The sequence below is a fragment of the Symphalangus syndactylus genome, chromosome 7 (genome assembly GCF_028878055.3).
Source record: "Symphalangus syndactylus isolate Jambi chromosome 7, NHGRI_mSymSyn1-v2.1_pri, whole genome shotgun sequence".
Classification (NCBI taxonomy): domain Eukaryota; kingdom Metazoa; phylum Chordata; class Mammalia; order Primates; family Hylobatidae; genus Symphalangus; species Symphalangus syndactylus.
In genome coordinates, this window is record NC_072429.2 from 128,913,985 (window position 1) to 128,941,295 (window position 27,311).

Consider the following 27,311-nt stretch of genomic DNA (forward strand, 5'->3'; position numbering starts at 1 on the left):
GATGGAAAAAGAATGTACATCCTCAAAGAGCAAAGGGGAACCCATCATCCTTCTGCTCATTCTGTCAAAAGATACGTACTGTTTCCTGCATGTGCCAGGCAGCAGGTCAGGTGCCAGAGGAAGCACAAAGACCACTCGGTGTCTGCAAGAAGACACGTGAGCTCTGCAGGCCAAAAACTTAGGCGAGGACCCTCAATCTGCCCCTTCCTGACTGAAGGTCTTGAGCCAAGTCCTGCAATCTCTCTAAGTCTCAGGAAAATGAGAACCCTAGCTCTCCTTTACAGGTAACCCTGGCCACTCCACAGTTCAGTCATTAAAAATGAATCTGGGCCAGGCACAGTGGCTCACACCTGTAATCCCAGCACTTTGGGAGGCTAACACAGGGAGGATCCCTGGAGCCCAGGAGTTTGGGCAACATAGGGAGACCCCATCTCTACAAAACATTAAAAAATTATAGGCCGGGTGCAGTGGCTCACGCCTATAATCCCAGCACTTTGGGAGGTCGAGGCAGGTGGATCACAAGGTCAGGAGATCGAGACCATCCTGGCTAACGCGGTGAAACCCTGTCTCTACTAAAAAATACAAAAAATTAGCCGGGCGTAGTGGCGAGCGCCTGTAGTCCCAGCTACTCCGGAGGCTGAGGCAGGAGAATGGCGTGAACCCGGGAGGCGGAGCTTGCAGTGAGCAGAGATCGCGCCACTGCACTCCAGCCTGGGTGACAGAGCAAGACTCCGTCTCAAAAAAAAAAGAAAAATTAAAAAATTAGTTGGGCATGGTGGTGCACACCTGTGGTCCCAGCTACTTGGGAGGCTAAGGTAGGAGGATGGCTTGAGCCTGAGAGGTCAAGGCTGTAGTAAGACATGATCACGCCACTGCACTACTTCAACCTCAGCAATACCATGAGACCCTGTCAAAACACAAACAAAATGAATCTGCACATGCTCAAACTGCAGCATGTTGCTGCACAGAAGGGTCTGCGTTGTCTCTTAAAAATAATAGTAGCACTTACGGGGGTCGGGAGTTGGGGGACCCACATAGCTAAGGATCCTAAGAGAGGCATGCAGAAGACTTTAGGAGCTGAGAAAGGAGAAGGGGTGGCTGTCAGAGAGAGCAAAATTACTTGAAAATCTCCCGAAGTGAAGGGAAGAAACATATATCGGCATTTATCTGAAAACCATTTCCAAGTCTCCCCGTGCTGGAACCCACTTCAGCCTCCTGCATCACACACTCTGCCCTTCTCCGTGCTGTGAACCCAGCAAGGATCTAGAGTGCAAATTCCAATGTGCCTCCCCAGGAAGAAAACTCAGGCCAGCTGACCACTTCTGCATGCCGACCAAGGTAGAAAAGCCACCTCTTCCGGGCTTCCCCCACATTACAGGAACCCCAGGCCTGGGAAACCATCCCAACCATCAGCCCTGGCTCAGTCTTGGCTGCTGGCCTCAGCCAGTCACCTGGCAGTGGCAATCAAAATGATGCCTTCTTTTTATTTTTCCCCCAGTGTAATCTTCCAAGAATGGGAGGGGAGAGTCTCATAGTCAGAGTTTAAGCCCTTTTTCACAAGGGAGTCAGTATTTTCACAAGATGGTCTTCCTCAGAGAGGGGAGGAGTCCATCCAACCCAGATAGCAAAATTGCTTCCTGGGGATCGTGGATGGATGTTACAGGGCAAGGAAGCCAAAATGTGGAAGCACACCGACTCACCTCTCAAAATTCACCACCCACCCGTTCATCTTACAATTATCTATGGGGTGCTTCCCACGTGCTCCCAGGCACCCTTTGTAGGTGCTGGGGATGCAGAAATTCAAGGTGACTGGCAATGACACTTTCTATCACTGCGCCCCCTCCAGGCCAGGAAATCTACTCTTGTTTTCTCAAGGCCCCACTCGCAGCAGCCCATTTCACAGACGGGACCCTAAGACTCAGAGAGGGTAAGCGACTTGCCCAAGGTCACACAGCTAGTAAGCGGCAGGGCCAGGAATTAAACATAGGTGCAAAGTGCACGTGACACTCCCCCGCAGCCCCAGCTTCCCACTCTATCCCTCCGCACCCCTCCACCTCTTGCAGCAGGGTGGGTAGCAAAGACACACCCCAAGTAGCTCCAGCATGGGAAGACCTCGATTCCTCCTTCCTTCCATTCCTGACACAGGACACACGTTTCAAAGGACACACAGGTTTCTCCCACCCCCAGTGTGTGTGTACACAGCCCCAGGAAAGCCCTGCAGGCTGCAAGGGCACCCACTCGCTAACACTGAACTTTCATTTAAAAAGAAAGATGATGAAAAGATAAAAGGCGAAGAGGAAGTGCTCTTTAAACACAGGCGGGTGGCTACCCCAGGAGGAAGTCTTGAGGCCAGTGGAGATTTTGTTCACCCCCTCTAGTTCCTCAAATCGAATGCGACTGGCCTTCCAAGACCCTGATGGGAGGTGGCCAGGGGCCAGCGCTGCTCCCGGGGTCAGTCCCCGCACCGACACCTGGCTCGCAGGAAGGGTCTGCCCGGGACCAGCCACCCCGACCCGAGCGCCCCCTGCCTCGAGGCGCACAAGGCGCCGGCTCCGCAGCTGGGTGGACCCGGGCGGCGGCCCCGCTGCGCGCTCCCCTTGCGTCCGCCCGCCGCCCCCCGCGCACTCGAGGCGCCTCCCCCCGGACCCCCGCGCCCGCCGGCCCGGACGCCCCCACCACGGCGGCGCCCCCTGTCCACCAGCCGCAGCGCCCGGCCCGGCGGCCCGGATGGTACCTCCGCCTCTCCCCGCACCCATCACGCGCGCGCCCCGCACCCCGCGCCCTCTCCGGGGGCAAATCGGCTCCAGGGGCGCGCGCGCGGGCCGGCCGGGCGGCGGCGCCTTCAGAGCCCCGGCACGTACCTGGCGGCCCGGGCGGGCGAGGGGAGCGCGGCGCGGGAGCGCAGGAGCCTCGGAGCCTCCGGTGCCGCCGCCGCCGCCGTTTCCGGGTTGGCGGGGCTCACGTCACCGCCACAGGTTTGCGAGCTGCCCCCGCCGCGGCGGCAGCAGCAGCAGCAGCAGCCCGGGCGAGTGCCAGGCGAGAAATAACTATAAAAGGAAGAGGCGCGGCGAGGAGGAAGAGGAAGCGCTGTTTACCTTCGAGAAGCTGAGCCGCCGGCGCTCGCACAAAAGGAGGACGCTCGCCTCGCGACGCGCCTCCCCCCGCGCCCAGTCCCCGCCGCATCGCGGGGCCCCGGCGTCAGCGCGCGCCGCGCCCCGGGACCGCCCCGCGCCGGCCCCCACCCCAGAACCCCGCGCCCGCCTGGCCCGTGTCCTCCCGAGCCGGGGCGCCACGGGCCCGGGACGGTGGTGACCTTGGGCAAGTCACCGCGGGGCGCGCTGCGGTTGGAGGTCCTCGCCCTCATTGTGCGAGGAAACCCGGCCCTGAGAGGCGCAGGGGTGACCCCCAAGGTCACGGCCTGTCAGGCAGGGCTCGGGCTCGAACCCCGGTCTCCAGACCTTCGGGCCGGCCAGGTTCCCATCCCTGGGTCGCTTCCCCCTCACCTGGACTTCAGGAATGGTGACAGCCCCTGCCTGGCTCACCTCGCAGTGGGGTCAGTGACAGGAATGCTGTCCACGCACCCATTCAGCCCTCCCGCAGATACTTACTGGGCCTACTAAGTGTCCGGGCTGTTCTAGGCCCTGGAGCTGCAGCTGCGAACCAAGACAAAATCCCTGCCCGGGACGGGCAGCGGGGACAGGCCCTAAATATCTGATGGGTCTGATGGTGCTAAGTGTTGTCAGAGGAAAAATAAAGCGGGGTGAGGGGAGGGTGCGGGCTGTCGGGTGCTACCCTGAGCGGTTCTCCAAGGACTTTAAATTTAGTACAGAAATTCCCACATAAAAAGCTCCTCGCCGTAATTCCAGTTTCAGGTATTATGGGAGACCTCATCTTTCCCCTGGTCTAGAATGGAAAATACTGTGTTTTTCTCCCTGTAACAGGACGTGCCTAGGAAACTGATACTCTCCTTCCCTCTGCCTTGCTCCCCTGGCCCAGAAGCCCATCCTATCATCTTGACATTCAGCCAGAAATTTCTCGGGAAGATAGACAACGTTCTCTCAAGTATCTTCCTGCTATCCTCTAGCAGGGTATCAAAAGGGTTACATCAAAAGCTTCCATTGTCTTTCCATCTCCACCTCCAGCTATGGGGGGATTGGGGTGTGCTCACATCATACTCAGTGCTCAGTTACCTGATTAGGAGCCAGTTGTTCCATTTCTTTCTTTTTTTTTTTTTTTTTTGTCTAAGACAGGATTTTGCTCTGTTGGCCAGGCTAGGTAGTGCAGTGATGCTATAGCTCGCTGCAGCCTAAATTCCTGGGCTCAAGTGATCCTCCCACCTCAGCCTCTTGAGTTGCTGGGACCACGGGTATGCACCACCGTGCTCAGCTAATTTTTATAGATTTTTGTATCGGTGGGTCTCCCTGTGTTGCTCTGGCTGGCCTGTTTCTCCTGGGCTCAAGGGATCCTCCCTGCCTCAGCCTCCCAAAGTGTGGGGATTACAGGCATAAACCACGGCACCCAGCCCACCAATTCTTTAACAAAGGTGCCTTGAGCCTTCTCTTGGCCAGGCCCAGTTCTCGGAGCTGGGGCCACTGAGATGGTGCCATTTCAGCAGGACTCCCTGGGCTGCTCTCTAAGCTTACTCGAGCGCCAGTGCCTTCATTCCTAAAGGAAGGGAACTGATGTCCACCTTGCTGTGGGGACTGAGAAGTAGGTGGGAAACCACTGGGTCCTGAACTATGAACTTGAGGAGAAGCAGGAAAAGGGTTTGGAAGCAGGCAGAGCTGAGCCGCTTATAAAATGAGCGTTAACAATTCTGAACATTTATAAAGTACTAAGCAGGTGCCAAATGTGTGCAGGCACATGAAGCAGGTTTATCATGGCCCAGTATCATGCATTAAGATACTGCAGCTGGAAGAGAGATGAGATTTGCCCAAGGTCACACTGATTAGACAGCGGTGGAGCTGGGTATGTACCTAGATTGTCTGACTCCAGAGCCCAAGCACTTAGCCAGTCTGAGCCTCAGTTTGTTCATCGGTGGAATGGAATGGATAATAATGACTTCATTAGGTTACGGTGAGGGTTAAATGAAATAGCGATTATATAGAACCTAATATGGATAGGGCCCAGGAGAAAGCAATCACCATTGTTGTTATTATTATCATAACTGTTACAATTTACCTTTTTTTTTTTTTTTTTTTGAGACAGGATCTCACTTTGTCACCCAGGCCGGAATGCAGTGGCGCAATTTTGGCTCACTGCGATCTCTGCCTCCTGGGTTCAAACAATTCTCGTGCCTCAGCCTCCCAGTAGCTGGGATTACAGATGTGCACCACTACGCCTGGCTAATTTTTGTATTTTTAGTAGAGGTGGAGTTTCACCATGTTGGCCAGGCTGGTCTCGAACTCCCGACCTCGGGTGATCCGCCTGCCTCAGCCTCCCAAAAACCGCACCCAGAGTAATTTTTGTATTGTTCTGTGGTGATGGGATTTTGCCAGGTTGCCCAGGCTGGTCTCAAACTCCTGAGCTCAAGTGTTCCACCCGCCTCGGCCTCCCAAAGTGCTAGGATTACAGGCTCAAGCCACTGCGCCTGGCCTACCGTAATAATTGTTAAAGGCATGAGGTAAGGAACTTTCAGGCAAGCTTGGGATCTGTAAATAGTTTGATGTGACTGTAACATGGAATGCAAATTTGGGGGTCCAGGAAGCAGGGAAGAATAGGTGAAGGTGAGAGCAGGGCCTGGATCCCTGCTAGCCTGCACTCCACTGAATTCTGAAATACGTGGGATGGAGAGTCTAACTCTGACGTGTGTGTCTCAGAGGAGAAAGTCTCCATTCACTGGATACAGTGAGGCTGAGAGCATGAGCCTAGGCTCACTCTGATCCTGATAGGTTTGACCAATTCAAGCCATTGGGAACCCGGGAATAATACCCAGGGAAACCTCTGGCAATTCTGTAGTGACTGCTCTGTTTCCCCGGGATGTCAACCCTGACAATGGTAGGCAGAAGTCCAGCATCCTATAGAGAGCACTGTCTTTGGAGTTGGGAAGGCCTGCCTACCATTTTCAGCTGTGCAATTCTGGGCAAGTCATTTAACCTCTGACTTCTTGAATGTTCTTATCTGTAAAGTGGGAATAATAACGTTATCTTCTGTTGTTGGGAGGACTATGTAAGAAAATGAATTTTTCATGCTTTATAACTGGAAAGCAGCATGCACATTTTACTTTCAATATTAGAATCTGGTGCTTTCATTGGGCAAGCAAAGAATCTTGAAAAACCAAGATTTTAAAAATTAAAAAAGCCTGTCCTTTCATAGCACATGAGGTCCACACATCTTTCAAGCAAAAAAAAAAAAAATAGCTATTTCCTTCATATATGCAAAAGCCCCTCAAAAATATTCCTCCAAAATGCATTTCCCTGCTGAGCATTTGCAAGAGTGCTATTATGTACAAAAGGTAACAGAAGGTAAAGTCAGGAGACACAGCGACTCAGTTTTTGTCCTGCTGTTAGTATTTTGCAATTAAGCCCACTCCACATCCCATCGCGATAAAAGCAAACTCAGTGGCATCAGGCTTAGTGCTTTTCAGTCTCCTCACACCTCTGGCCATTGGGAACCGACAGGGAAAACCACGCCCAAGCCCACTAGGGAATGCCATCCTGGCACTGGAGCACAGCCCTTGGAAGATGCTTCAGAGGCTCAGCTAGCCCCTTTAGGCTGGGAATCCCGCTCAGTGAGGTGGAATGACTTCCCGGGACACACAGAGCTAACCATCAAGTTGGAACAGGGTCTTTACCGGGAGATCCAGAGCCTCGGGCTTCAAAGGCTGATAAGTGATTGTTTCCAGGGGCTGGGAGGAGGGGAGAATGGGGGGTAACTGCTTAATGGATATAGGGTTTCTTTAGGGGGGTGACAAAAATATTTTGGAATTAAATCAAGTGTGGTAGTTGCACATTAGTGAATGTACCACATGCCACCCAATTGTTCACTTTAAAATGGTTAGCTATGTGTTATATGAATTTCACCTGAATTTTAGGGAAAGAATAACTTGAGGGATAAAAAGCTAGTGAGCAGAACCTTAACTATATTTTCAGTAGTTCAATATATCCACAATAGCGTTGCAGAAATGAACCAATATGTCAGAATCATAGCAACAGAGCGCAGTAACTAAGAGCAGCCGGTTTATGTAACTAATCCTTTCACAATGGAAAGTAAAAGGATTTAGTATTGAATAATGCAGTTTGAATATTATTGTTATTATTATAACTTAATTGGTGCTTTTTGTGTTTTATGAGGGTTTTTTGTTTGTTTGTTTTTTGGTAGAGACGGGGGTTCCAACATGTGGCCCAGGCTAGTCTCGAACTCCTGACCTCAAGCAATCCTCCTGCCTCAGACTCCTAAAGTGGGATTACAGGCATGAGCCCCCACAGCCCGCTCATTAATTTGTGTTTCTGAAGAAGAGTGTAACATAGTGGAAAAACCAGGCTCAATTTAGAGAGAGCTGAATTCAAATCCTGCCTTTAGTTCCTATTGGCTGCGGGGGCTTGGAAAACTATTGAGCCTCTCTGAGCCTTGCGTTTCCTCATCAGGTAAAATGGGGGCAGAGATGCTGCGTCACCGTCATCACAGGACTGTGGTGGGGACTGGGTGGGACAGCATAGGTGACATTCACCCAGAAGGTGCCTCATCAATGGCAGCTGTTGTTATTGTTATGATTGTGGCCATCGTTGTTGTTACTACACGGTATAGAACATCTTTCAGAACACGGACCCATGGGGAAAACTGGGCACATCTTAGTCCATTAGGGCTTCTGCGACAAAGCACCACAGACTGCGTGGCTTATAAACGACAGAAGTTTCTTTCTTGCAGTTCTGGAGGCTAGAAGTCCAAGATCAGGGGTGCTGGCATGGTCAGATTCTGGTGGGGGTCCTCTTCCCAGCTGCAGATTTCTGCCTCCTTGCTGCATCCTCAAGTAGTGGAAGGGCCAGAGGAGCTCTCGGGGGTCTCTTTTATAAGGACACTTGAGCACTCATGAGGACCCCACCCTGATGACCTAATCACCTCCCAATGGCCCCACCTCCTAATGCCATCACATTGCGGGGTTAGGATTTCAACTTCAAATTGTGGGGGGACACATTCAGTTAATCTCAGGGTAACTTTAGAAATTGCTATCTACAGCCTAGTTCCAAGTCAGGAACTGTACACGCTACAGTTACTGATGGGACAGAACGTTTCTGAGAGGTATTTCCCCCCTACCCGTGCTGGCACAGAGCACACACAGTAAATGGTGGTGACATGGCTGAAGCAGGTGCAGCAACCTCCTCTCCCTGTCAGCTCCTCATGGCCTCTGTGGACACGAGCTGAGAAGAGGATGCCTGTCATGTTACTGGTACTTTACAAGGTGACAGCTACTATTAAGAGCAAGAAAGCAAACAGAAACACTGCCAACTCCCTGGGATGGCTCAATGGGAGAGCCCCTAGCCTTTCATACTCCACAAAGAGCCTAAATCCTCAAGAAAAGCTGGGAAACGTGATTTGTCTTGGAGACACTGCTGTTAAGTGCTTAACTTTTTTGGGGGGAACAGTCTGACTCTGTCACCCAGGCTGGGTGCAGTGGCAAAATAAATGGGTCACTGTAACCTCTGCCTCTTGGACTCAAGCCATCTTCCCACCTCAGTCTCCCAAGTAGCTGGGGTTACAGGCACACCCCACCATACCCGGCTAATTTTTGTATTTTTGTAGAGACAGGGTTTCATCATGTTGCCCAGGCTGGTCTCAAACTCATGAGCTCAAGCAATCCACCTGCCTCAGCCTCCCAAAGTGCTGGGATTACAGGCATGAGCCACCACACCCAGCCTGTTAAATGGTTACTTACACAGAGAAGAATTGCATAAGTAGGTTAACTTTCATTGTCCAGATGAACTCACTTTTGGAGGTAGGGGGTACCTCATTCCCCACTGACGTGTTGCTGGCATCTTGTGCCAGTGATGCTGAATGAGACATCAAATGGCCCTATGTGATAAGAGGAGTTTTCTCCCTCTGATCACGGTGAAATAAAACCACCCCCTTCCTACACTTAATATGAATCATTTCTCCAAGCATAAAACATCTCTCTATCCTGGTCCACAAGCATAGGCGTGTGCACACACACATGCACGCACGCCCACATGCATACTCACACAGGAAGAGGACAATGTTTATGTGAGTTATTTTTTCTAATTCTGAAAGTAACCCATGTTAATCATAGAAAAATCAAGAGAGGGGGCTGGGCGTGGTGGCTCATGCCTGTAATCTCAGCACTTTGGGAGGATGAGATGGGCAGATTGCTTGAGCTCGGAGTTTGAGACCAAACTGGGCAACATGGTGAAACTCCATCTCTACAAAAATACAACAAAAGATTAGTCGGGCACAGTGGTGGGCCCCTGTAGTCCCAGCTACTCGGGAGGCTGAGACACAGGAATCGCCTGCACCTGGGAAGCGGAGGCTGCAGTGAGCCAAGATCGCACCACTGCACTCCAGCCTGGACGACAGAGCAAGACACTGTCTCAAAAAAAAAAAAAAGCAGAAAGAAAGGAAGAAAAGGAAGGAAGGAAGAAAGAAAGAAAAGACTTAAAACAGAGGAAGAGAAAAGTGTAAGAAAGAAAGCAAAACTCACCCATAATGCTCCAGGGCCAGGCATTCTTTCTTAACATTTAACTTATTATCTCCTGGTATTTGGGGAATGCATTTTAACACACTTGCCATCACACTGTGTACATATGTTGAATCCCATGGTTTGATTCACAAATAGGTGAGGATGTTAATCTAACATTTTTTTGGTTTTTTTTTGGGGGGTACGGAGTCTCACTCTGTCGCCCAGGCTGGAGTGCAGTGGCGTGATCTCGGCTCACTGCAACCTCCGCCTCCCAGGTTCAAGCAATTCCCCTGCCTCAGCCTCCAGAGTAGCTGGGACTACAGGCGCCCGCCACCACGCCTGGCTAGTTTTTTGTATTTTTAGTAGAGACCGGGTTTCACCATGCCGGCCAGGCTGGTCTCAAACTCCTGACCTTGTGATCTGCCCGCCTCGGCCTCCCAAAGTACTGGGATTACAGGCATGAGCCACTGTACCCAGCCATATGTTTTTTAAATAGTACACTGCAAGGCCACTGGCAGCCCAAAACCCAAGCAGGGAAGAAGAGTGTGAGAGAAAAACTGCTGTTTTCCTCTTCAGGGTACTTTCCTCCAGGGCTGACACTATCTTATTCAGACCTTAGCCCTGTACCAGAAACATAGAGATGCTAAGTCAGAGTTTCATACATTCAGGAATCGGTGGATGAATGGGGAAAAGATACAATGTCAATGATAAAAGGGCCACCAACCTTGCCCAACAGGTCCAGCCACAGGTCTCCTCTGCAGGCTCTCACCCTTCGTGCAGAGAAATCTGCCTGGTTGAGGGTTTAATTTTGCAATCACCTCGTTCTAGAGCCCAGCCAGAAGGTGCCAAAGTCAGTGCTTCTCAAACTCCGATGCATAAGAATCACCCAGGGGCCAGGCATGGTGGCTCATGCCTGTAATGCCAGCACTTTGGGAGGCCAAGGCGAGTGGATCACCTGAGGCCAGGAGTTCAAGACCAGCCTGGCCAACATAGTGAAACCCTGTCTCTACTAAAAATACAAAAATTAGCTGGGCTTGGTGGCACGTGCCTGTAGTCCCAGCTACTTGGGAGGCTGAGGCAAGAGAATCGCTTGAACCTGGGCAGCGGAGGTTGCAGTGAGCCAAGATTGCGCCACTGCACTCCAACCTGGGCGGCAGAGTGAGACTCCTTCTCAAAAAAAAAAAATAAATAAAAAACCACCCAGGGAGTAATCACAGAATCTCCAGGAAAAAGTGGAGACTCTATGGCGCAGTCTGATTACTAGCTCTAGCGTGAGGCTCCAAGAGCCGCCTTTCCTATCGATTCTCCCCACCCCCCAGCCCCCCACTGCCACTGCCCCGCCCTGCCCCCAAGCTGATGGTGGTTTCTGCTTTGAGAAATTCTGTTCTGGAGACTGTCTATGATCCGAGTAAAGCTGGAACTTGTCATTGTTGTTTATTGAGCCATCAGCAAGGATTTGGTAAGCCTGCAACCTGCCTCAGTTGGGCTGATAAATACAATGTGTGCAATTGACTTGCCTGGGGTTCCCCATCTCACTGGGGAGAGAAATGCTGGTGGAAAATAAGAGTGAGGAGCTAAGTTTTGCAGCAACCTCAGGAGAGCTCCTGCAATCTCCTGCAACCCTCAGGAGAGCTTAAGAACAGGATGCTGCCCACAGACCTATTGCGTCCCAAGGAGGGTGGGGGAGAACCAATATTGTGGTTTTTGTTATTTGTTTGTTTGTTTTTTGAGACAGTCTCACCCTGTCACCCCGGCTGGAGTGCAGTGGCACCATCTCAGCTCACTGCAATCTCTACCTCCTGGGTTCAAGTGATTCTCCTGCCTCAGCTTCCTGAGTAGCTGGGATTACAAGCGTGAGTGTGGCCTGGCTAATTTTTGTATTTTTAGTAGAGACTGTTTTGCCATGTTGGCCAGGCTGGTTTTGAACTCCTACCTCAGGTGATCCACCAGCCTCAGCCTCCCAAAGTGCTGGGATTATAGGCACGAGCCACCACGCCTGAGAACCAATATTTAGCAAGCCCCTACCATAGGGACAGAAACTGGCTACTAAAGGGCAAAAGGGCCCATAAATGGTTTTCTTTTTGCCAGCACAGCACTGGGAAGTTTGGAACATCTGAATACATTAGGGCACATATTCTTCAATTGTATGAGGCTCCCCGACTCCCTATGTTATTACATGAAACCCGCATCTGCTTGGGCTTCCTGTTGGTACCTCAAGCACTGACATTCAACTTCAAGTTGAACATGTTCAAAGCCAAACGGAAGAGTCAGAATTGGAACCCTGGTCTGTCTGATGCTAAAGCCCTGTTTCTTGCAACTTTGCCATGTTGCTTTTTGAAGAGAAGGGATGAAGGTATAAATAATGTTTGGTTAGACGGGGAAGATTCCAGGCTGGGTAAAGTTGAAATAACCCCAGAATCAGTGCCATTTATCACGGTTCTGTCTATGCCAGGTACTGAGTGCCTACCAGGGATCATTTGTGGGTTTTTTTTGTATTTTCTTTGAGATGAAGTCTTGCTCTTCCGTCACCCAGGCTGGAGTGTAGTGGTGCGATCTCGGCTCACTGCAACCTCCACCTCCTGGGTTCAAGCAATTCTCCTGCCTCAGCCTCCCCAGTAGCTGGGATTATAGGCAGCTACCAACACGCCCAGCTAATTTTTGTATTTTTAGTAGAGACGGGGTTTCACCATGCTGGCCAGGCTGGTCTTGAACACCCGACCTCAGGTGATCTGCCCACTGTGGCCTCCCAAAGTGCTGGGATTACAGGCATGAGCCACCGCGCCTGAACACCAGGGATCATTTGTAATTCAGGCAAGGAGGTTTCATGAGTGAAGCAACAGATCAGGAAGGTTAAGTCCTCTGCTCAAGGTCACACAGCTAGTAAGGGGCAGAACTGGGCAGAACCCCCAAAATGTTAACTGTCCTAATTTCTTTGATTATTGAATTTAATCCTGTGGTGGGGCTCAGGACACACCACCCCAAAATATGACTGTAGGAGACCAGAATATGCCAACCCAAAATATACTTCTTTGGCGTATTTTGAGCTGGTTATTCTGAGAAACTGCAGACACAGGAGTAGCTCTGAAAAGCTGTCCTTTTGTAAAACAAATTTACATCTATGAAGGAAATCTACATTAGTCAAACTATCTGTATCAGGAAGCCGGCTGCTCCAGACAGCTTCTATTACCTGAGAGAATATTTTTAGAGATGAAATTGCGCTATGTTGCCCAAGCTGGAGTGCAGCGGCTACTCACAGGCACGATCATCATTCACTACCGTCTCAAACTTCTGGGCTCAAGAAGTTCTCCCGCTTCGGCCGCCCGAGTGGCTGGGACTACAGGCACATGCCACTGAGCCTGGCTACTGAGGCTGTTTATCTGTGTAACAAGACAAACTTATTCGCCATACATTTCTTCCCATCACCCTCCCATAATGTGTCAAAGCCCCCTTGAGAAACCCCAAGCCCTATTCCTTTCTGCAGCTCAGGATGCTATATAAGCTTCAATCATCTGACCCTTCTTTGAGACTCATGTTTTGTGGGACTCCCGTGTGAATGCATGTTAATTCAAATGATTTTTCTCCTGTTAGTCTGTCTTATGTCAATTTAGTTTGTAGCCCAGCCAAAGAACCTAGAAGGGTAGAAGGAAGCCATTTCCCCCTCCCCTACACCTGATACAAGAGAATTAAAATCATATGCATTGAGTTGGGTGCAGGGGCTCACGCCTGAAGTCCCAGCATTTTGGGAGGCAGCGGCCAGTGGATCACCTGAGGTCGGGCATTCGAGACCAGCTTGGCCAACATGGCGAAACCTTGCCTCTCCTAAAAATACAAAAATAGCCTGGACCAGTGCATGCCTGTAGTCCCAACTACTTGGGAGGCTGAGGCATGAAAATCACTTCAACCCAGGAGGCGGAGGATGCAGTGGGCAGAGACTGCACCACTGCACTCCAACCTGGGTGACAGAGCGAGACTCCATCTCAAAAAAAAAAAAAAAAAATGCATTGAATAGCAAAGGCATTTGATCCTATTCTCACAGCTAGAGAATGGTTCCATTGATATAGCTTTCATTATACATATTGTTGTCAATGTCTAAGGACAATTAATCACATTTTGCAGTTTCCCCACATTCAACAAAGAGCTTTGCTAGAAAGGTTTCAAAGGTTCATTCCAGGCTGGTCATGGTGGCTCACACCTATAATCCAACATTTTGGGAGGCCAAGGCAAGAAGATTGCTTGAACCCAGGAGTTCAAGACCAGCCTGGGCAACATCTCTACAAAACCCCATCTCCACAAAAATAAAAAATTGGCCTGGTGTAGTGGCTCGTGCCTGTGGCCCTAGCTACTCAGGAAGCTGAGGTTGAAGGATTGATGGAGCCCCGTACATCTAGGCTGCAGTGAACTATAAATTGTACACCTGCACTCCAGCCTGGGTGACAGAGTGGGACCCTGCCTCAAAAAAATAAATAAATAAATAAAAATTAAAAAAAGCCGGGCACGGTGGCTCACACCTGTAATCCCAGCACTTTGGGAGGCTGAGGTGGGCGGATCACGAGGTCAGGAGATCAAGACCATCCTGGCTAACACAGTGAAACCCCGTCTCTACTAAAAAAAATACAAAAAATTAGCCGGGCGTGGTGGTGGGCACCTGTAGTCCCAGCTTCTCGGAGAGGCTGAGGCAGAAGAATGGTGTGAACTCGGGAGGCGGAGCTTGCAGTGAGCCAGGATCGCGCCACTGCACTCCAGCCTGTGGGACAGAGCGAGACTCCAGCTCAAAAAAAAAAAGTTTCATTCCAGCTTCAGCCCCAGCTCCAGCATTCTGTGAGTTTGCCAGGGCAGCAAAACTCAAACACCATCAAGGCCAGGCAAGAAACATAAATGAGTGAGGTGCCCCTAACTGCACAATAGGGAGCAGTGGGGACTGGGGCAAAAATATGTGACCTGTCTTTAGGCATATTCGCATTCAAACCTTTACAAAACCCTGTGCTCATCACAGCAGGCTTTTGTCTGCAGGTTGCAAGCTTGCAACACTGAGAGCAGTGTCCTCAAAGCACAGTCCTTGGACCAGCAGCATCAACAGCATCTGGGAACTGCTTAGAAGAGCAAAACCTATGGACTCAGCAGACCTGGGGCTGGGACCCAGCAATCTGGGTTTTCACAAGCCTTCCAGGTGGTTCTAATGCAGCTGAAGTTCCAGCAACACCTGGGGAACTTCTATCACCTCCAATATGGGCTCAGGCTTCAGAAAGTCTTGAAGTTCTTCAAGTACCTTTTGTTGTTGTTGTTGTGATGAAGTCTCGCTCTGTTGCCCAGGCTGGAGTGCAGTGGTGTGATCTCAGCTCACTGTAACCTCTGCCTCCCGTGTTCAAGCGATTCTCCTGCCTCAGCCTCCTGAGTAGCTGGGGTTACAGGCACCCGCCACCACACCTGGCTAATTTTTGTGTTTTTAGCAGAGACGGGGGTTTCACCACGTTGGCCAGGCTGGTATCGAACTCCTGATCTCAGATGATCCACCCACTTCAGCCTCCCAAAGTGCTGGGATTACAGGCATGAGCCACCGCGCCCAGCCCATTTGCTCTTTTCTTCCATGTGGAAGAAGGTTCCCCAGCTCCCCAAGGATGTTCCCTGGCCACGCCATGTCAAGACTGCCTGGTCTCCAGTTCTCCCTGAAATCCTAAATACCTGTTGAGTGGGTTTCATGTGTCTCTGCTTTCCTGCCTGCTTGATTTTCCATGGGATTGTGTTTCATAAGATTAGCACTTCCTACTACTCAAAGGATTCCCACAGCCATTGTCTTCAGCGCTTTTGCCTAACAATCCCGTGATAGAGATAAAGCAGCGCCATTCCCTTCCATTTGCACACAAGGAAATTGAATCACAGAAAGGTTGAGTGCCTTCCAGAAGGCCACTGAGCAAGTTAGAGACAGATTTAGGACTAAAGCCCTCCAGTCCAGACCCTCAATCCTATGTTCTTTCTAACATGTTTATTATGAAATTAATTACATTTAATGCTTCTAACAACACTTTGGAGTTTTATTGCTATTCTCATTTTACAGAGGAGAAACTAAGCTTTCCCAGAGCATGATCCCAGAGCCACTTACATCAGAACCCCCTGGAGTACCTGTGTAACATACAGATTCCCAGCCAGGCATGGTGGCAAATGCCTGAAATTCCAGCACTTCGGGGAGGCCTAGGCGGGCAGATCACTTGAGGTCAGAAAGACTTCCAGACCAGCCTGGCCAACGTGGTGAAACCCCGTCTCTACTAAAAATACAAAAATTAGCCAGGCATGATGGCATGCACCTGTAATCCCAGCTACTCAGGAGGCTGATGCATGACAATTGCTTGAATCCGGGAGGAGGAGGTTGCAGTGAGCTGAGATTGAGCTACTGAATTCCAGCCTGGGTGACAGAGCAAGACTCTGTCTCAAAAAAAAAAAAAAAAAGAAAAAAGAAAAAAGAAGCCACATTTAGCAAGATTTACTAAGTGCCCAGCACCTGGCTGAGTGCTTCACATACACGACATCATTTAACAGTAGGTACTGCTATTATCCCCATCTTACAAATGAAGACACTGAAACCCAGAGGGCCTAATGATTTTTCCAAGGGTCGCAGCAGGCAAACAGATGCCTGAACGTGTGCTCTTCACCACAATTTAATGCTGCCTTCCCCTACAAGTCTTTTTTTCTTTTTATTTACATATTTATATATTTTAAAAATTGATATGGGGGTCTTGATACATTGCCCAGGCTGGTCTTGAACTCCTGAGCTCAAGTGATCCTCCTGCTTTAGCCTCCCAAAATGCTGAGATTACAGGCATGACCCACCATGCCCAGCCATAAAAGTCACTTTTATATGCCACTTTAGCATATTTTTTTTCTAAAAGTCATTTTTTAAAATGTTGTTTTTGTATACTTGGCATTGTGCCTGGGACTCAGTAGGTGCTAAGTAAATGAGCCAAATGAATGAATGAATGAATGAACAGAAGTGAATTTTGTAGGACCACTGATGTAAAAAGCTCCAGCATAATCCCTCAAGCTGTATTTAGAAAATGGGGGAGGTGGGCATGGTGGTTCATACCTATAGTGCCAGTTTCTTGGGAGACTGAGGCCAGAGGATTGGTTGAGCCAGGAGCTCAAGAAGAGCCTGGCCAACAGAGCAAGACTCTGTCTCTAAATTTAAAAAGGCAGGTGAGGGAAGAATTCTTAAAATAAGGCCGGGCACGGTGGCTCTCGCCTGTAATCCCAGCACTTTGGGAGGCCGAGGCAGGCGGATCACGAGGTCAGGAGATCGAGACCAACCTGGCTAACACGGTGAAACCCCGTCTCTACTAAAAATACAAAAAAATTAGCCAGGCGTGGTGGCGGGCGCCTGTAGTCCCAGCTACTCCGGAGGCTGAGGCAGGAGAATGGCGTGAACCCGGGAGGCGGAGCTTGCAGTGAGCTGAGATCGCGCCACTGCACTCCAGCCTGGGCGACAGAGCAAGACTCCATCTCGAAAAAAAAAGAAAAAAGAATTCTTAAAATAAGTTTCTGTGGTCACTTGCTTCTTTTCTCCTGAAGTCTGTTGAGCCTGAAAACACATACACACACACAAAGTTAGTTGAAGGCTCCAATTGGAAATACTGTGGCTACTTAGAATCTCACTTGATTTGCTTTAATTGTTAAAGGTTTTGGAGGCAGGAACTGCCACTTCATTCTCCAACTTCTCCATGTCTCAGTTGACTCATCAATAAAATGAGGCTGATCATAGTCTCACGACAGGGGGTTGCCGTGAAGATTCAGTGAGATAACACAGCCCAGGTGCTTAATGCAGCACACGGCACACGAGAAGCTGCCAATGATGTTAGTGACTGTTATTCTTCTTTTATTGTCACTATTTGTAGGGAAAGGCACAGATATAAGAATTATTCTGGCTGGGTGCAGTGGCTCACACCTGTAATCCCAGCACTTTGGGAGGCTGAGATGGGCAGATCTCTTGAGGTCAGGAGTTTGAGACCAGCCTGGCCAACGTGGTGAAACCCCATCTCTACTAAAAGTACAAAAATTAGCCGGGCGTGATGGCAGGTGCCTGTAATCCCAGCTACTCGGGAGGCTGAGACAGGAGAATCACTTGAATCCGGAGGGTGGAGGTTGCAGTGAGCCGAGATGGCGCCACTGCACTCCAGCCTGGGCAACAGAGCAAGACTCTTAAAAAAAAAAACAAAAACTATTCTTGTGTCATACTCATGCAAAAGGCAAAGCCCCTGTAGTTTAGGTTGTAAATACAAATAAAGACTGAGAGGTAGCAATGGCACCTACACATTATCCCTAAAAGACTAAATCAACATATATGTACAATTTGCATTTGTCTTTGAAAGACATTATGATTTTTCCAAAATGTTGTAATTGTGTTTCATTTCCATTTACAATTATAGGTTGCTTAAGCTACTGTCAAAGTATTCCTTGAGCACTAGCTTTGTTTGGTTGATTAGAAGCAGGGGGCCTGTAAAAATGGCTAATGAAAAGACCTTACAATGATATGGGGCTCTAGAGTTTGCAGAGGGATTTTACACACATTCTCTCTCTCTTTTTTTTTTTTTTTTTTGAGATGGAGTCTCTCTCTGTCACCCAGGCTGGAGTGCAGTGGTGTGGAGTGATCTCAACTCACTGCAACTTCTGCCTCCTGGGTTCAAGCGATTCCCCTGACTCAGCCTCCTGAGTAGCTGGGAGTACAGGTGCCTGCCACCACACCCGGCTAATTTTTTGTATTTTAGTAGAGACGAGGTTTCACCATGTTGGCCAGGATGGTCTTGAACTCCTGACCTCGTGATCCGCCCACCTCAGCCTCCCAAAGTGCTGGGATTACAGGCATGAGCCACCGCGCCTGGCCCATACATTCTCTTTAATCCTCAACCACCTCATGTCCCCTGTGGTGAGGCCGGTACTATCACTGCCTCCTGAGGAAGTTGAAGTGATGTGCCCAAAGTCATCTAGTCATCTATTTGTTATTATGTATTTTTTTTATTTTTCTGATAGTGTCTCATTCTGTCGTCCAGGCTGGAGTGCAGTGGCAGGATTTTGGCTCACGGCAACCTCCCATTTTTGGGTTCAAGCAATTCTCCTGCCTCAGCTTCCCGAGTAGCTGGGATTACAGGTACCCGCCACCACACCCAGCTAATTTTTGTATTTTTAGTAGAGGCGGGGTTTTACCATGTTGGCCAGGCTGGTCTCAAACTCCTGATTTCAAGTGATCCGCCCACCCTCAGCCTCCCAGAGTGCTGGGATTATAGGCGTGAGCCACAGCACCTGGCCCATCATCTATTTAGTAGCAGAAGCTGGGCTTGAACCCTGTTTCCAAACTCTAAGCCCCACGGCAAGAACTGACTCTAGGATTCCAATTCACTCTTGGATACTCAGTAACCAAGTCACTGGTGTGAAAGTTGGCAGAATCAAAATGGAGTCACTAAGGTTAAGAAAACTCTGGCCAGGCGTGGTGGCTCGTGCTTGTAATCCCAACACTTTGGGAAGCCGGGTGGGAGGATTGCTTGAGCCCAGGAGTTTGAGACCAGCCTGGGCAACATGGCGAAACGTGGTCTCTACAAAAAATACAAAAAATTAGCCAGGCATGGGGGTGTGCGCCTGTACTCCCAGCTGCTTGGAAGGCTGAGGTGGGAGGACCATCTGAGCCTGGAATGTTGAGGCTGCAGAGAGCTATGATTGCATCACTGCACTCCAGCCTGTGTGACAGAGCAAGACCTTATCTCAAAAAGAAAAAAAATTAAGAAAACTCTGACAGAGGAGGAGAAGGCCATGAAGAGCAGGTTCTCAGGCTTGTATGCCTGATAATGAAAAAGACTCGGCTGGGCGCCTTGGCTCATACCTGTAATCCCAGCACTTTGGGAGGCCAAGGTGGGCGGATCACCTGAGGTTGGGAGTTCGAGACCAGCCTGACCAACATGGAGAAACCCCGTCTCCACTAAAAATACAAAATTAGCTGGGCGTGGTGGCCCATGCCTGTAATCCCAGCTACTCGGGAGGCTGAGGCAGGAGAACCGCTTGAACCTGGGAGGTGGATGTTGCGGTGAGCCAAGATCGTGCTGTTGCACACCAGTCTGGGCAACAAAAGCGAAACTCCATCTCAAAAAAAAAAAAAAAGGCTCTACTAAAACCACAGCCTTGCATGAAGGCCATCACAGCCTTACACAAACAATTTTTCTGCAAGGACATCTGCCTAGCAACTGCCTGTCCAATCTCAGACTGGAGTCACCCTTGTTATTGATCTTTGTAGCCAAGGATAATCATCTTAAAACAATTATATAAACCTCTTCATTTTTCATTTAAAAACCTTTGTCTTCCTTTACCTCCCTGAACATGCACATAGTTTACAATGGCCCATGTATTCCCACTGCAATGGTCTATTCCCAAATAAACATCCTCTCTTTTGGAGAGCCTCTCTGTTTGCTATTTAGGTTGATGCTGGGTGACCACATGAATGTGATAGTGGGGAATTACCAGGAGGAAGAGACTGTCTCCCCAGTAAAAACACATTTGGGGAGACTTCAATTCAAGATGTGGTAACAAGGACTGAATTTATCCTCCAGCCTCAAAAACTGGAAAAAAAATGAAACCACTGTTTTCAAACACGGGACAGCAGACAGCAAGGGTGGTGATTCCTGAGAGAGAATAAAGGCTACTCCCAGCCTCTGCTCTTCATCTGGAAATCCCTTCCTTCAAAGCCGCCTTAATGCCACCAGTGCCATGTATGGCCCCCGATTCCCTGCTGAAAGGAATCTCTGTTCTGCCCTGAATGTCTCCAGTGAAGCCTCTCTTTCAACTTGTGCCATCGTATGACGCCCAGCATGGCTGTTGGTGCCTGATGGCCAGGCCTCTGGAACACAGGAGGGCGCCTCCCATCACCGCACATCAGAGAACCCACACTTCACAGATCGGTGCTCATAAAATGTTTCTGGAAAGAAGGAGCAATGATACTTCCCATGAAGTTTATCATGAAAATGAAAAACGGGCTGGGTGCGGTGGCTCACGCCTGTAATCCCAGCACTTTGGGAGGCCGAGTCAGTTGGATCACCTGAGGTTAGGAATTCAAGACCAACATGGCCAACATGGCAAAACTCCACCTCTACTAAAAATACAAAAATTAGCCAGGTGTGGTGGTGCGCACTTGTAATCCCAGCTACTCGGGATGCTGAGGCACCAGAATCGCTTGAAGCCGGGAGGCGGAGGTTGCAGTGAGCCAAGATCGTGCCACTGCACTTCAGCCTGGGCGACAGAGTGAGGCTCTGTCTCAAAAAAAAAAAAAGAAAAACAATTACAATAAAAAAAGAAAGAGTGAGATAAATCGTACAGTCTTCACGGTCCCCCTTGATATATATATATGTATTTTAATATATATTATATATATTTAATATAATATATATTTTTAATATATATTATATATTAATATATATATTTTTTAAATATATATTATATATTTAATATATAATATATATTTTTAAAATATATTATATATTTAACATATAATATATATATTTTTAATATATATTATATATTTAACATATAATATATATTTTTAAAATATATTATATATTTAACATATAATATATATATTTTTAATATATATTATATATTTAACATATAATATATATATTTTTAATATATATTATATATTTAACATATAATATATATATTTTTAATATATATTATATGTATTTTTAATATATAATATATATATTTTTAATATATATTATATATTTTTAATATACATTATTTTTAATATATATTTTATATATATATATATTTAGACAGAGTCTCGCTCTGTCTCCCAGGCTGGAGTGCAGTGGCGCAATCTCAGCTCACTGCAAGCTCTTGTCTTCCAGGTTCACCCCATTCTCCTGCCTCAACCTCCTGAGTAGCTGGGACTACAGGCGCCTGCCACCATGCCCAGCTAATTTTTTTGTATTTTCAGTAGAGACGGGGTTTCGCTGTGTTAGCTAGGATGGTCTCAGTCTCCTGCCCTCGTGATCCACCCGCCTCGGCCTCCCAAAGTGCTGGGATTATAGGCGTGAGCCACCGCGCCCGGCCCTCACCTTGATATTTTTGTTTTGCAGCTTAAATAAGTGGGTCTCTGGATAAGTGGCCTGACTGACGAGAGAAAGAGCTGGCTTTTCTTCCGACAATAGTCATTGCGAACTCTTTGCGGCAAGAACAGTGACAGAACAGACATTATCATCGGGAGAATACAGCTCGTAAAAGCCACATTCTTGGCACATCAAAGGTATTCGAGAGGGACAGAAAGAGTAAAGCGGTTCTTTCCAACTAACAGTTGGGAAAAATGGCACTGTTTTAACTTGAATACCCCTCTTTTTTAAGAAAAAGAGGATCATAAGGCTAAAATAGATTTTTTTAATTGAGGAACTTTATTTTAAACATTTTTGAGAAAAAAATAAGAAGCCTCTAAATTACTTTGGCACTACCAAGTGACACCAGTCGCTATTGAGTTTTCTTGTTTTATTTCTCCATGACACTTATTGTCGGCTATTCTCTTCTTTGTTTTACTTGTGTATATTTTGTTTTCTCCCTTTGAATGTGAGTGCCAGGAAAACCTGGACTTTGGATTCTCTGTGGGATTCCAAGTACCAGAACAGCCGCCCAGCAGGGGCTCTGGAAACGCGCCCTGAAAGAACTCAGACAACAGGAGACCCTCCTCAGCTCCAGGGCTGCTGCCATTTGCACACAGAAGGGAGCAGCCTGTGTTTTAAAGGCGAGAGCCAGATACTTTTTAAAATTATTATTATTTTTCTTTTTTCTTAAAAAAATTTTTTTTGTATAGACAGGGGTCTTGCCATGTTGCCCAGGCTGGTCTCTAACTGCTGGGCTCAAGCGATCCTCCTGCCTTGGCCTCCCCAAATGCTGGGATTATAGGTGTGAGCCACTGCACCTCGCCCAGATACCTTCTTACCAATCTCTGGCTGAAATTTCACAAGAAGTGGGGACACCAAAGACAAAAATGAACAAATGAACCGAGGTGAGGTTGGGCCTGGTCTGGAGGACAGAAAGGAGGCCATCAGGCCGATAGCTTATATCCAGGGGAACAAAACCATTTTGGATTTTCATTTCTTTACTATTATTTTTTGAGACGGAGTCTCGCTCCGTCACCCAGGCTGGAGTGCAGTGACATGATCTCGGCTCACTGCAACCTCTGCCTCCCAGGTTTAAGTGATTCTCCTGCCTCAGTCTCTTGAGTAGCTGGGATTACAGGCGCCCACCACCACGCCAGGCTAATTTTTGTATTTTTAGTAGAGATGGGGTTTCGCCATGTTGACCAGGTTGGTCTCAAACTTCTGGCCTCAGGTGATCCACCCGCCTCGGCCTCCCGAAGTGTTGGGATTACAGGCGTGAGCCACCGCGCCTGGCCTGGTTTTTTAAAGTGCTGAACGTTTCGTCACAATGATGTAGAGAACAGTCAGTTCAGACAGCCCCTCCCTCCTGGAAGGCTCTCTCCTCCCTGGCGCCTCCTGTCCACATATGGCCAACTCCAGTCTACCTTCCCTACTCTCTCCAGATCTTAACATTTAGCCATGTTCACATCAGATCTTTTTCTTTCTTTGTTTTCTTTATTTGTCAGGGAAACCCTGTGTCCCCTGGTACCCACAGCTCTCCCTCCCTCCTCTGAGATAACCAGTCTCCTGAGTTGGGGGTTAATCATCCCAATGTTTCCATAAATGGTATGTAAAAATTTACAGATCTTGGCTGCTCATGGTGGCTCTCACCTGTAATCTCAGCACTTTGGGAGGCCGATGTGGGCAGATCACCTAAGGTCAGGAGTTCGAGACCAGCCTGACCAACATTTTGAAACCCTGTCTCTACTAAATACAAAAAAATTAGCCAGGCATGGTGGTGCATGCCTGTAGTCCCAGCTACTTGGGGAGGCTGAGGCAGGAGAATCACTTGAACCTGGGAGGTAGAGGTTGCAGTGAGCTGAGATTGTGCCATTGCACTCTAGCCTGGGCAACAAGAGCGAAACTCTTAAAAAAAAAAATTGCAGATCTTAAAAAATCAGAGAAATGGTTTCATTTGGTATGAATCCTTCTGTAACTTTCTTTTTCACTCAGCACTATTCATTCATATTGTTACATGTAGTTCTGGTCTATTCATTTAGTGATTCATGGCACTCATGAACACTGTGAACCACCAAGTCTTCCTACCTATCCAAGTCTTTTTTTTTTTTTTTTTTTTTTTTTTGAGACGGAGTCTCGCTCTGTCGCCCAGGCTGGAGTGCAGTGGCGCAATCCTGGCTCACTGCAAACTCCACCTCCCGGGTTCAAGCCATTCTCCTGTCTCAGCCTCTCTGAGTAGCTGGGACTACAGGTGCCCGCCACCACGCCCGGCTAATTTTTTGTATTTTTTAGTAGAGACGGGGTTTCACTGTGGTCTCAATCTCCTGACCTCGTGATCCACCCGCCTCGGCCTCCCCAAGTGGTGGGATTACAAGCGTGAGCCACTGCACCTGGCCCAAGTCTTATTACCTACCTTCCTCCATAAGACGGCCAGCTCTGTGAGAGCAAAGATTATTTTTTAGGTACTAGAACAGCATGTAGCATGTAATGTAACCTGAAAAGCTGGTTAATTTGTTCCAAGAATTAATCAAAGCTGTGTAGTATCTCACCATTGAAATCTAACACAATTGTTTTGCTCATTCTTCCATGGATGACACTTTCATTACTCCAATATTTTGCTTATTTATTTATTTATTTATTTTGAGACATTCTTGCTCTGTTGTCCAGGCTGGAGTGCAGTGGCATGATCTTGACTCATTGCAACCTCCGCCCTCTGGGTACAAGTGATTCTTGTGTGTCAGCCGCCCAAGTAGCTGGAATCACAGGCACGTGTCACCACGCCCGGCTAATTTTTGTATTTTTAAAATAGAGACAGAGTTTTGCCATGTTGGTCAGGCTGGTATTTTTGCTAATTTAAACAGTACTTTTGCAAGAATATTCCCCATGTCTCCTTTTGCACGTGTAGGACAGAAGTTTTATGTACTCGAGGATGGATTAGCTGAGTAATAGGTAGCTATGTGCAGCTTCAAATTTATTAAATATTACTGTCTGCTTTCCAAACTGGTTGTACTGAGAGTACGTAAAAAGTCTGACCTCAGAACCAGGGCACTCAAATGCTTTCAGAACTTTTTTCCATATAAAAAACAGGTATGTTACTGTTTGACACATCGAGAATTTCCATCTCTTTCTTTTTGCCGGCTGTTAGCGTTCCATTGTCAAGAGTCACCTGACTTTTGCAAATCAGCTTCCTGTTGGTGGATGTTGGGTTCTGCTCTGAAACATCATGTGTTCAGCATGTTTGCATGTTCTGTGGTTCTGTTTCTGTGGTTACATATTATTTTATTGGGTGGCTCTATCAAAATTAACTACTCACATATATTTTTTAAATAACTGCATAAAGTAAACGTTTTATTTTTCTTAGGAGATTTCCCAAGAATTAAAATTTTGGTCAGTGTATTAGTAAGTTTTGTGCTTCTTATGTATTGCCAAAAATATTATTATAACTTAGATTGTCTCTTGCCTGGAAAACTGCTTAGGTATTGCGTGCATTTTTGTTGTTGTTTTTTTTTCTGTTTTGTTTTTTTGAGACGAGGTCTCACTATGTTGCACAAGCTGGTCTCCAATTCCTGGCCTCAAGTGATCCTCCTTCCTTGGCCTCCCAAAGTGCTGGGATTATAGGTATGAGCCATGGTGCCCAGCCTATATGCATTTATTTTGCTGACTTAACTCTGAGTCTCCACATAGGCAGTGCTGTGTTGATTGTTTTCTGTGAATGGAACCTGGCACATAGTATGTACACAGTTAAAAGAAAAAAATGGGGGCCAGGTGCAGTGGCTCATGCCTGTAATCCCAGGACTTTGGGAGGTGGTGGCGGGCAGATCACTTGAGGTCAGGAGTTTGAGACTAGCCTGGCCAACATGGTAAAACCCCGTCTCTACTAAAAAGACCAAAATTAGCTGGGTGTGGCGGTGTGCACCTGTAGTCCCAGCTACTTGGGAAGCTGAGGCAGGATAGTTGCTTGAACTTGGGAGGCAGAGGTTGCAGTGAGCTGAGAGCACGTCACTGCACTCTAGCCTGGGCACAGAGCAAGACTCTGTCTCAAAAAAAAAAATAAAATAAACAATTAGCTGGGCGTGGTGGTGAACACCTATAGACCCAGCTATTCATGAGGCGGAAGCAGGAGGATCACTTGAGCCTAGGAGTTTGAGGCTGCAGGAAACTATAACCATGCCACTGCACTCCAGCCTGGGCAACAGAACGAGACTCTGTCTCTGAAAAAGAAAGAAAAAATGGCTCTCAGAGGAGAAATGGCTATCAGTCTGTTATAAAGATGGGCCTCCAGGTATAAGGACAGTTTGCTTCAAGCCTAAGTCGATTAGAGAACCAGAGCTGGTGGTGAGGGCAAGGCTGTGACTCCTGGGGGCTACCTGGGGCCACCCGGGCCTGCCTTCTCATCCATTCCTGCTGCAGGCAGTCAGCTGGCTGGGCTGCCCCTGCCCCTGACTGGTGAGTGTGGGGTAGGGAAACCAGCCAAGGGCAGAGCCAGGAGCCAGGAGCCAGCCTCGCCTGCCTGCTGCAGGCCTGAGACAGCTGCGGGGTGTGAGACCAGGATGGAGCTCACAGCGCACAAGCTTGTAGTCACAAGGGGTTTGAGGGAGCAAGCCACCCGGGTGACACTTGCCTGAGACATACGCTCTAGCTGTGTGACTTTGGGAAAGTGAGGGATCTTCAAATGGGGAGATTATCGTGAATTACCTGGGTGGACTCAGTGTAATCACAGGGATCCTTATGAAGGGGAATGAAAGGGTCAAAGTCAGAAAAAGGAGAGGAAACCAGGCCACCAGAGGTTGGAGTGAAACGTTTTGAAGATAGAGGAAAGGTGCCACAAGCCAAGGAATGCAGGAAGCCTCTAGAAAATGGAAAAGCCAAGGAAGTAAGTTCTCCCCTGGAGCCTCTAGAGGGAACACAGCCCTGCCAGCACCTTGGTTTTAGACTTCTGACCTCCAGAAGAGGAAGAGAATAAATCTGTGTTATTCTAAATGACTAAGTCTGCAATAATTTGTTGTAGGAAATGACACCCTCTAAGCCCCCGAGACCTCATTGGTAAAGTGGAGATGCTAATAGAACCTATTTAATACAGCTGCTTTGTGATTTACAATTAAGGTATTTGAAATGTTTAGAAGAGTGCCTGGAAAATAGCATTTAACAAACACTTGGGCAGGTCACTCGAGCTCTCTGGACCCAGAGACCCCCAAGGCCAGGAAGGGCTACTCCTGAGTGCATGTTCTCAGTGGCTGCGGCCGCCTCCGGTCTCTCTGGACCAGCAGATCCTTCTGCAGCCCTCCTCGTTAGCAGGTGCCTGAAGCTGTCATTCAGACAAGCCCTAGAAAGGTGCCAGGATGGGTGTCTTTCTGCATCATGGGGGAGCACTGTGTCCTGAAACCCTGACCCAGCACTCCCAGGGCACCAGAGGCGAGTTAAGGGGTTCATGGGAGTGGAGAAGAAAGCCCCCTAGCTCCCGACCTTCCTGCAGGGCTGCATTACATACAGCTGAGCAGACAGGAAAGCAACGAGAGACATCCACCTTCCAGAAAGTCAAGGAAGAGGAATCAGCTCGTTAATAGAATAGT

General features: G+C 48.2%; 1 protein-coding gene across 5 annotated transcripts in view; it reads right to left on the reverse strand.

Moving 5' to 3' along the window:
- The window catches only part of CYRIB (CYFIP related Rac1 interactor B), a 177,615-nt gene extending 174,426 nt beyond the window's left edge, over positions 1–3,189 (reverse strand). For 3 of the 5 annotated variants that reach the window (XM_055287256.2, XM_055287258.2, XM_055287250.2), the window contains exon 1: positions 2,862–3,176. The gene's annotated coding sequence lies outside the window, so the exon portion shown is untranslated. Of the gene's footprint in view, positions 1–2,861 lie in introns of all 5 variants that reach the window. The other 2 variants (XM_055287252.2, XM_055287257.2) reach the window with 2 other exon arrangements.
- Positions 3,190–27,311: the final 24,122 nt, after the last annotated feature.